The sequence below is a fragment of the Gossypium hirsutum genome, chromosome A05 (genome assembly GCF_007990345.1).
Source record: "Gossypium hirsutum isolate 1008001.06 chromosome A05, Gossypium_hirsutum_v2.1, whole genome shotgun sequence".
NCBI classification, from domain to species: domain Eukaryota; kingdom Viridiplantae; phylum Streptophyta; class Magnoliopsida; order Malvales; family Malvaceae; genus Gossypium; species Gossypium hirsutum.
This window is the reverse complement of record NC_053428.1, coordinates 53,262,082-53,269,484: the sequence shown is the minus strand read 5'-3', so window position 1 is coordinate 53,269,484 and position 7,403 is coordinate 53,262,082. Positions and strand designations below refer to the sequence as shown.

The following is a 7,403-nucleotide window of genomic DNA, read 5'->3' as shown; positions in this document are numbered from 1 at the left end:
GAGTAGACCGAATAGCCGAATGAAAAGTGGTATTATACCACCACTCTGCCAAAGGAAGCCAAGACGCCCAAGCAGAAGGCTTCTCACCAGTCATGCAACGCAAGTAACTTTCTAAGCATTTGTTGAGAATTTCTGTCTGACCATTAGTTTGTGGATGGTAAGCAGTAGACATCTTCAATTTAGCACCCAAATGTCAAAATAATTCCTGCCAAAAATTGCTTAAAAAAACTTTATCCCTATCAGAGACGATGGCCTCGGGTATTCCATGCAATTTGTAAATGTGGTGAAGATACTCTTAAGCAACAGTGAAAGCAGTAAAGGGATGAACCAAAGTAAGGAAATGACCATACTTGGTCAAACGATCAATCACAACAAAAATGGTTGATTTCCCTTGGGATAAAGGCAGATCCTCAATGAAGTCCATGCTGATGCAGCCCAAGCACGATCCGAAATAGGTAATGGTTGTAAAAGGCCAGGAGAAGCAGAATTTTCAGCTTTGCAACGTTGACAAACCACGCACTCACAAACCCAACGCTTTACATCGGTAGAAATTCCCTTCCAATAGAGTAAAGCCGAAATTCTATGACGAGTAGCATGGACACCTGAATGACCACCCAAGGCACCGTCATGAAAGAGACTAAAAATATGTTTGCGAAGTTGAAGGTCATTTCCCACCACAATTTTACCCAATCGATGAAGGAAAGTACCATGCCACGAATACTTTGAGTGTAGTTGGGGCTGCGGTTGAACATCCTGACCAAGAAGTGTAGTTGAGAGAGCTTCTTATCTGCTGCATAAGAAGCCATAATACGTGTCCATAAGTCAGACCAAGAAGTGTCCACACTACCTTCACATTGCAGTAATTGATGTGTGTGGTCAGGAACTCTCTTGGACAAAGCATCAGCCACTGTATTCTGAACTCCTTTGCGGTATGAGATCTAATAATCATATCCCAACATCTTGGTAGCCCACTTTTACTGATAAGGAGTGATTGCTTGTTGTTCAGATAGAAATTTTAAACTTTGGTGGTCCGTCTTAATGAAGAAATGTCGACCAACCAAATAGGAATGCCATTTCTTAACAGCCAACAAGATTGCCAGCATCTTTTTATCATAGATGGATAAGGCTTGGTATTTGACACCCAAGGCCTTACTAAAGTATGCTATGGTCGACCATTTTGTTGCAAAACTGCCTCAACTCCTTGTCCACTAGCATCTGTTTCTACACAAAAAGGCTCTTGAAAATTTGATAAAACAAGAACAGGAGCTTGACAAACAACGGTCTTGAGTTGATCAAAAGCAGTTTGCTCAAATAATGTCCATTGCCATGAAACATCCTTCTTTAACAGCGTAGTAAGGGACTTAGCGAGCAAGCCATAACCCTTAATAAAATGCCTATAATACCTGGATAACCCAAGAAAGCCACGCAACTCCTTGACCGACTTTAGAGGTAACCAGTCCAACACAGCAGCCACCTTAGCTCGGTCCATATTGACGACACCTTGAGAAATAACATGTCTCAGACACTCCACTTAGGTAGCCCCAAAAATGCACTTGGACCTCTTAGCATAAAGTTGATTAGAGTACAGCACTTGGAGCACCTCTTGCAAGTGAATCAAATGGTCTGCCCACTTCTGTGAATACACAAGTATATAGTCAAAAAAACAAGAACCGATCTTCGCAAAAAGGATCGAAAAACAGAATTCATCAAGGACTGAAAACTAGAGGGTGCATTGGTCAAGCCAAATGGCATGACCAAAAACTCATAATGGCCGTCATGAGTCTTAAAAGCAGTTTCGTACACGTTGGATTCCCACATTCAAATTTGATGATAGCCTGAACGTAAATCCAACTTGGAGAAAAAATGTGCTTGCCCCAATTCATCCAAGAGCTCCTCGATAATTAGAATAGGAAATCTATCTTTGATAGTCAGTTGGTTAAGCTGCCTATAGTCAACCCACAACCTCCAACTACCGTCCTTCTTCTTGACCATCACCACAGGAGATGCAAACGAGCTGTTGCTATCACGAATGATTCCAGCTTACAACATTTCTTGTACCAGTTTCTCTATTTCAATCTTCTGAACTACAGGATATCTATAAGGCCTCACCTTCACAACCTTAGTCTCATCTGTCAAAAGAATTCTGTGGTCTTGCAGATGAGGAGGAGGTAGACCAGTAAGAGTTTGGAATACATCCTCAAACTCATCCAAGATACCTTGCAAATCTGGCAGCAATTGAACTGGTTGCAGTGTGATAGCAGTCTGATCACAAGAAGCCAACAACATAGGACGAGGGCCATTACCTACCAAACTGAGACACTTAGAAAGCTGGTGACTAGTAATAATTTGTAGGGAACCAGGTACGATACCATGCAAAATAAAAGTTTGCCCCCTATGTTGAAACTGCATGGTTAAATTCGAAAAATCCCATACAATCGGACCAAGAGACAACAACCATTGAATGCCAAGCACTAAGTTGAATCCCTTTACTGATAACACTAAAAAATCAGTAGAAAATTTATATCCTTGTGCTTCCCATGAAACAGCTCTACACAAACCTTGAGTGGATAATCGAACCCCATTTGCAACCATCACTCTCAGGGTACTTCCTGATTCTATTTCCAATTGCAACCTTTTCGCCATCTTAAAATCTATGAAGTTATGCGTACTGTCAGAGTCTACTAGTACAACCACTGCAGTATGACCAATAATAGTTGAAAACCGCATAGTGTTATGACCCTGCAGCCCTTGAAGAGCATACAACGATAGCACAGGACTTCCTGAAATCTGGTCTGTGAAATCCAATTGGTTAGAATATTCCTGAAGGCCTTCAGAATTTGGACTCTTCAAATCAGAACCTTGTTCCCAACTCGGCTCAATGATAAGCTTAAACAATTGAGACTTAGAACATTTGTGACCAGGTGAATATTTTGAGCCACACTAAAAACAAAGCCTTTTTTTTCCTTCTATCCTCCAGTTATGCTTGAGACAGAGATTTAGATGGAACTTGTTGTCCTGAATTACCACTCGGAGACCCCCTGCTATAGTTGAATTTCCCATTCCCTGTTGCACCCTCGAATTAAGGAATAAAGGCCTTGATGAATTAATCCCAAAACCAGCAACAAATCCCTTCTTTACTAGCCCAAACACAATGTTCTCAACCTGCCTAGCTAAATTGTAACCCTCTACCAGTGTTTGAGGCTTAAACAATCTGAGATACTGACCTATTTCAAGCTTCAAATTGCTAATGAATATACTCAAAGCATAAGTTTCAGGTAAGTTCAGTTGTTTAGCAAACTCAGGAATTCATCATGAAATTGGTCAACAGATCCTTGTTGCTTAAGAGTTACCAATTCTGTCATAGGATAAAGAAAATATTCAGATCCAAAACGCTCCCTAATACCCTTTGAATACACCTCCCAAGTCAACTGATGCAGTCTGCCATGTTTGTTAACAAAAAAATGATGCTATTCTAGGGCATTTCCCTCTAAATGCAACATAACAACTCTAACCTTAACCTGTTCACCAATTCCTTCAGCCTCAAAGTACTGTTCCAACTTAAACCACCAGTCTCTAATATTACCACAATCAAAGTGTAGACAATCTACCCGAAATGAAGAATCTCCGACATCCAAAGTACCATTACGTGAGGACATATTCGAATGTCCTAAATCAGATATAGGTGACACCAAGAGATGTTCCCTTACTGGAAACCCAGGAGGAGATCCTAAAATACCCTTTCCTTTACCAGTCGCTACACCAACAACTGTAACAGGAGGACTCTATCCAAAGTACTGTTCAAATAACGAATGGAGCTCAGATCTAAGTTCAGATCTTACCTCCGATTGAACCTCGGACTTAATTCCCTCCTGGAAGTCTTTTAAACATGCATCAATCCTTGCGTCTAGTTGAGCGAATTCAACTTGCAGCTGAGTAAGTTCTCCTTGTAACAATCTAAGTTCCTTCTGCATCTTTGTAGACACTCCCTCCACAGCCATGAGAATCGAAACAGCTCTGATACCTTTGTCACAGAATGAATCTGTAATAATAGAAAATAGAGAAAAGACGAGAATGAGTCGAGAGAAAGAAGGAGAAGAAAAGAGAATACTAAAATTTTGATTTTCAAATTTCATAACCCTCTTTGGCCTTTAGTTATAGTTATATATGTATGGTAGCCTAGACTTATCCTATCAGAAAAAAAAAAGACTAAAATACACCGTTTCAATAATAGTGTTGTGAACAACAAAACACACTAAAATAAAACGCAGCGTCTGACAACAAAGACTTAACAGACACAACTAAAATAGAAAAAATAATAAAGGCCATTAAAATTGTTTCGTAACAGAATTAAAATTAGTGTTTGGGTAATAAAGGGTGATTGAATTTCTAGGTTTTAAGAATGAGGGTTTGGAGTTGTGTTTTTTTAGATGTACTGAGTTGAAGAACTAGAACTTGATTTTGGGGGTTATATTTTTTGTTCGGGATTGAAGCTTATGATTTGTTTGATGGTGGTGGTGCGGTTAGGTTAAAGTCGAACTAGTACCCAAATACTTCTTTGATCCAGATTGAGGGAGTTAACACCAAGGAGGAAATAGCTTGGTATGCATTCATTTAAACATTAATGACTTACACCGGCCCTTGTTGTAGTGATTTTAAATACCGTTGATAGTTGCATTCCTTGTTGAATGAATGTAATACCCTTTTATTTATATTTTATTCTTTTTTAAAAGATTCTTGCTTTGAGTTTGATAATCTATTAGCCTTTCAATGGTTGCTTTTGTTGGGGCATTGAAGAAGCTTTCTATCTGTTTGATTCTTTAGCTTATTGCTCTCTCTTTTCTTCAAGGTCTTTTTCCTTTTTCTACGTCTCTCAGCTCTTGTATATATATATACTTGTTTCTTCTGGTCTTGCATGTTAGGTATATTATATAGAATTTATCTTTATTCTTCTAGTTTAACTCTCTGAAATGGCAATGAAAAATTTCAGCATTTTCTTCTTTCCTCGCATCTCCTTTCCTTCGAGGTTTGTAAATCATTATTTTTTCTTGATCTATTTTTACTCGCGTTGTTATATTTAAGATCTGTAATTAGGTATTTATGCTTACCAGTTCATTTCATTTTTTGGAGTTTCTATGTTGTTTTTATGGATTTCATGCTTATTTGCTTACTTTGATTTCTTTGATCTGTTTAAATGAGAAGCAATTCGATTCATTTTCCTTTAGTATCATTTTTTTCTCTTTATTAATTTAGGTATTTCTAGGAATTTCTTTACTGAATCTTTTTGAATTTAAAATTCATTTGGTTTAAAAAACTTGTGACCTAATTGGTGAGTTGTTTGCATTTTCTTTTAAGGATTGCAAAATATTTTTATTTTCTAATCTTTGCTACTGAGAATTGATTATATTATTACTATTATTATTAAATTTTAACTTCTAAGAACAAAAGTTGTGTTTTGGGATCATAGAGATGCATTCCTATTTCATTTATATAGCAACAAGGTTGAAAGCACTCATTTGGAGAATTTTCTTCCCAAATTTTGACACAGTAAGACACTAAAGTAGATGGCTTCTGCCTTCTCCTATCTTTCTATTTCTCTTTTTTGTTGTGTGCGTGGTTGTACCTATGAATATTTTTAGGAATTTTAAAATATTTCTTTTCTATGTTCAGAAATTTAGCAGCTTATGATAATTGTTATGCTTTAGGGTATGCTCAAATGCTTTACATCCTGAGAGTTGGAAGCCACAATAAACTTTTTGCATACTAAATTGATTAGTTTTCATATACTGAAATTTTGACTGATCAATTCTTGACTAGATTATGATAATACTCGCTTAGGGGATTCGACCTCAAGATTGCCTCGTATGTCAGATGTTCTTAAGCGAAGAACCTCAGTTCACTGGAGCAAGAAACAACAAAGTAGTTTTAAATCGGTGAAGAAGAAAATTCAAGGAGCAACAAACGAAATCAGAAATGTTGCAAGGTAATGCAGCTACAAAATCATGTTTGCATCCAGGGCTTTATTTATATCTTCATTAAATCTCAATTGAGCATTTTAGTTGTCTCCTTGTGCTTAGAAAATGAGGTGGGTCTCTAAATCCTATTTATTTATAGTTGTATGCAAGTAAAAAGGGCCAATGGTGGTAACACAAATTAGGTACTTAGGCATCATGCATACAACTTATTTATGAATGCAAACATAATCCTATTTTAACTAAGGAAAGTATAAACTAAGTGTCATATCACACAAGCTACTAGTTTCAGATTAAGTCTTTATGTCTAAGGAAACACTTTTTATTTTCTTAACAGTTTTTAATAGTTTATTTTTTTAACAATTTATTTTTTTAACAGTTTATTGATTTCACCTTTATTGATTTTACCTTTAAGCCTTTATGTCTAAGGAAACAGTTTCATACAACATAATAGCAAGGTTTATGATTAAAAAAAATAAAAAATGCTATTTATGAATGCAAATAGTTTTTTTTTTAACAATTAGTTGCACACAAGCTACCAGTTTCATATTAAGCCTTTATGTCACCTAAAGGAACGTGATTTCAATTTCTTGTTTGAAAAGTTTATTAGGAGAAGGGTTTGAAGTTGTTAATCCAAAGGAACTTTATAATCTTCTAAAGGAAGAGGTATACTGTTTCATTTGATTTGCTATTTTCTATCTAATGCACCTTTGAATTTGCTATATTTTACTATAACAGTTTGAGGTTGAATGAGGTCTGCAATTGGCTTACAGCAAGACTGGGCCTCAATGGATAACGCCAAATATAGCAAAGAGTCAGGAAGCAATAATGGTGAAAAGAGAGAAGACTGCATATGTTACAAGTAGGTAGTAAACAAAATGGATTGTTAGGGTAGATGGTATACTTGGATCTGGAGATGTTTCACTACTTGGGGTTACGCTTATAGAAATAAGAGATCAGCAGAGTTTCTTGGAATTGAAGTTGCAGTTTCAGACTGAACTAGCTTTTATGTAGCACAATATCAATATCAATGTCCATCGTCTTAGGTACTTTTTTATTTGTTTACTTTTGTACATTGGATTGAATGCTGGTGGTATACATTTCAGCTAAATGTTAGTTTATTTTGATTGTTGGATCGATTTTTGTAATGAATATTCAATTTTTATTTTTATTTTGATTTTATAGTTTTTAGTTGTATTTAAAGCACAATTTCTATCATTATTCACTGTAAATGTTTATGAAAAATATTAATATTGAAATAATAAAAAATAGAAAACAAATTGCTTTAGACGAGTCTATCCTAATCTTTTAAAAGTTGTCTTAGACGTGTCTATCTCAACTTTTTTAAGGTTGTCTTAGATGGGTCTATTCCAGCCTTTTAAAGGTTGCATTAGACGGGTCAATCCTTACCTTTTTAAGGTTGCTTTAGATGGG

General features: G+C 36.2%; 1 long non-coding RNA gene across 2 annotated transcripts; it reads left to right on the top strand.

The window, feature by feature from the left end:
* The first annotated feature begins 4,623 nt into the window (after positions 1–4,623).
* On the top strand, positions 4,624–7,140 carry LOC121229166 (uncharacterized). 2 transcript variants are annotated; one of them, XR_005926801.1, is made up of 3 exons: positions 4,624–4,846; positions 5,815–5,980; positions 6,708–7,140. It is a non-coding gene; the product is annotated as an uncharacterized lncRNA (long non-coding RNA). The 2 variants fall into 2 exon arrangements; XR_005926800.1 differs by having other exon boundaries at positions 4,625–5,023.
* The last annotated feature ends 263 nt before the right edge of the window (positions 7,141–7,403 follow it).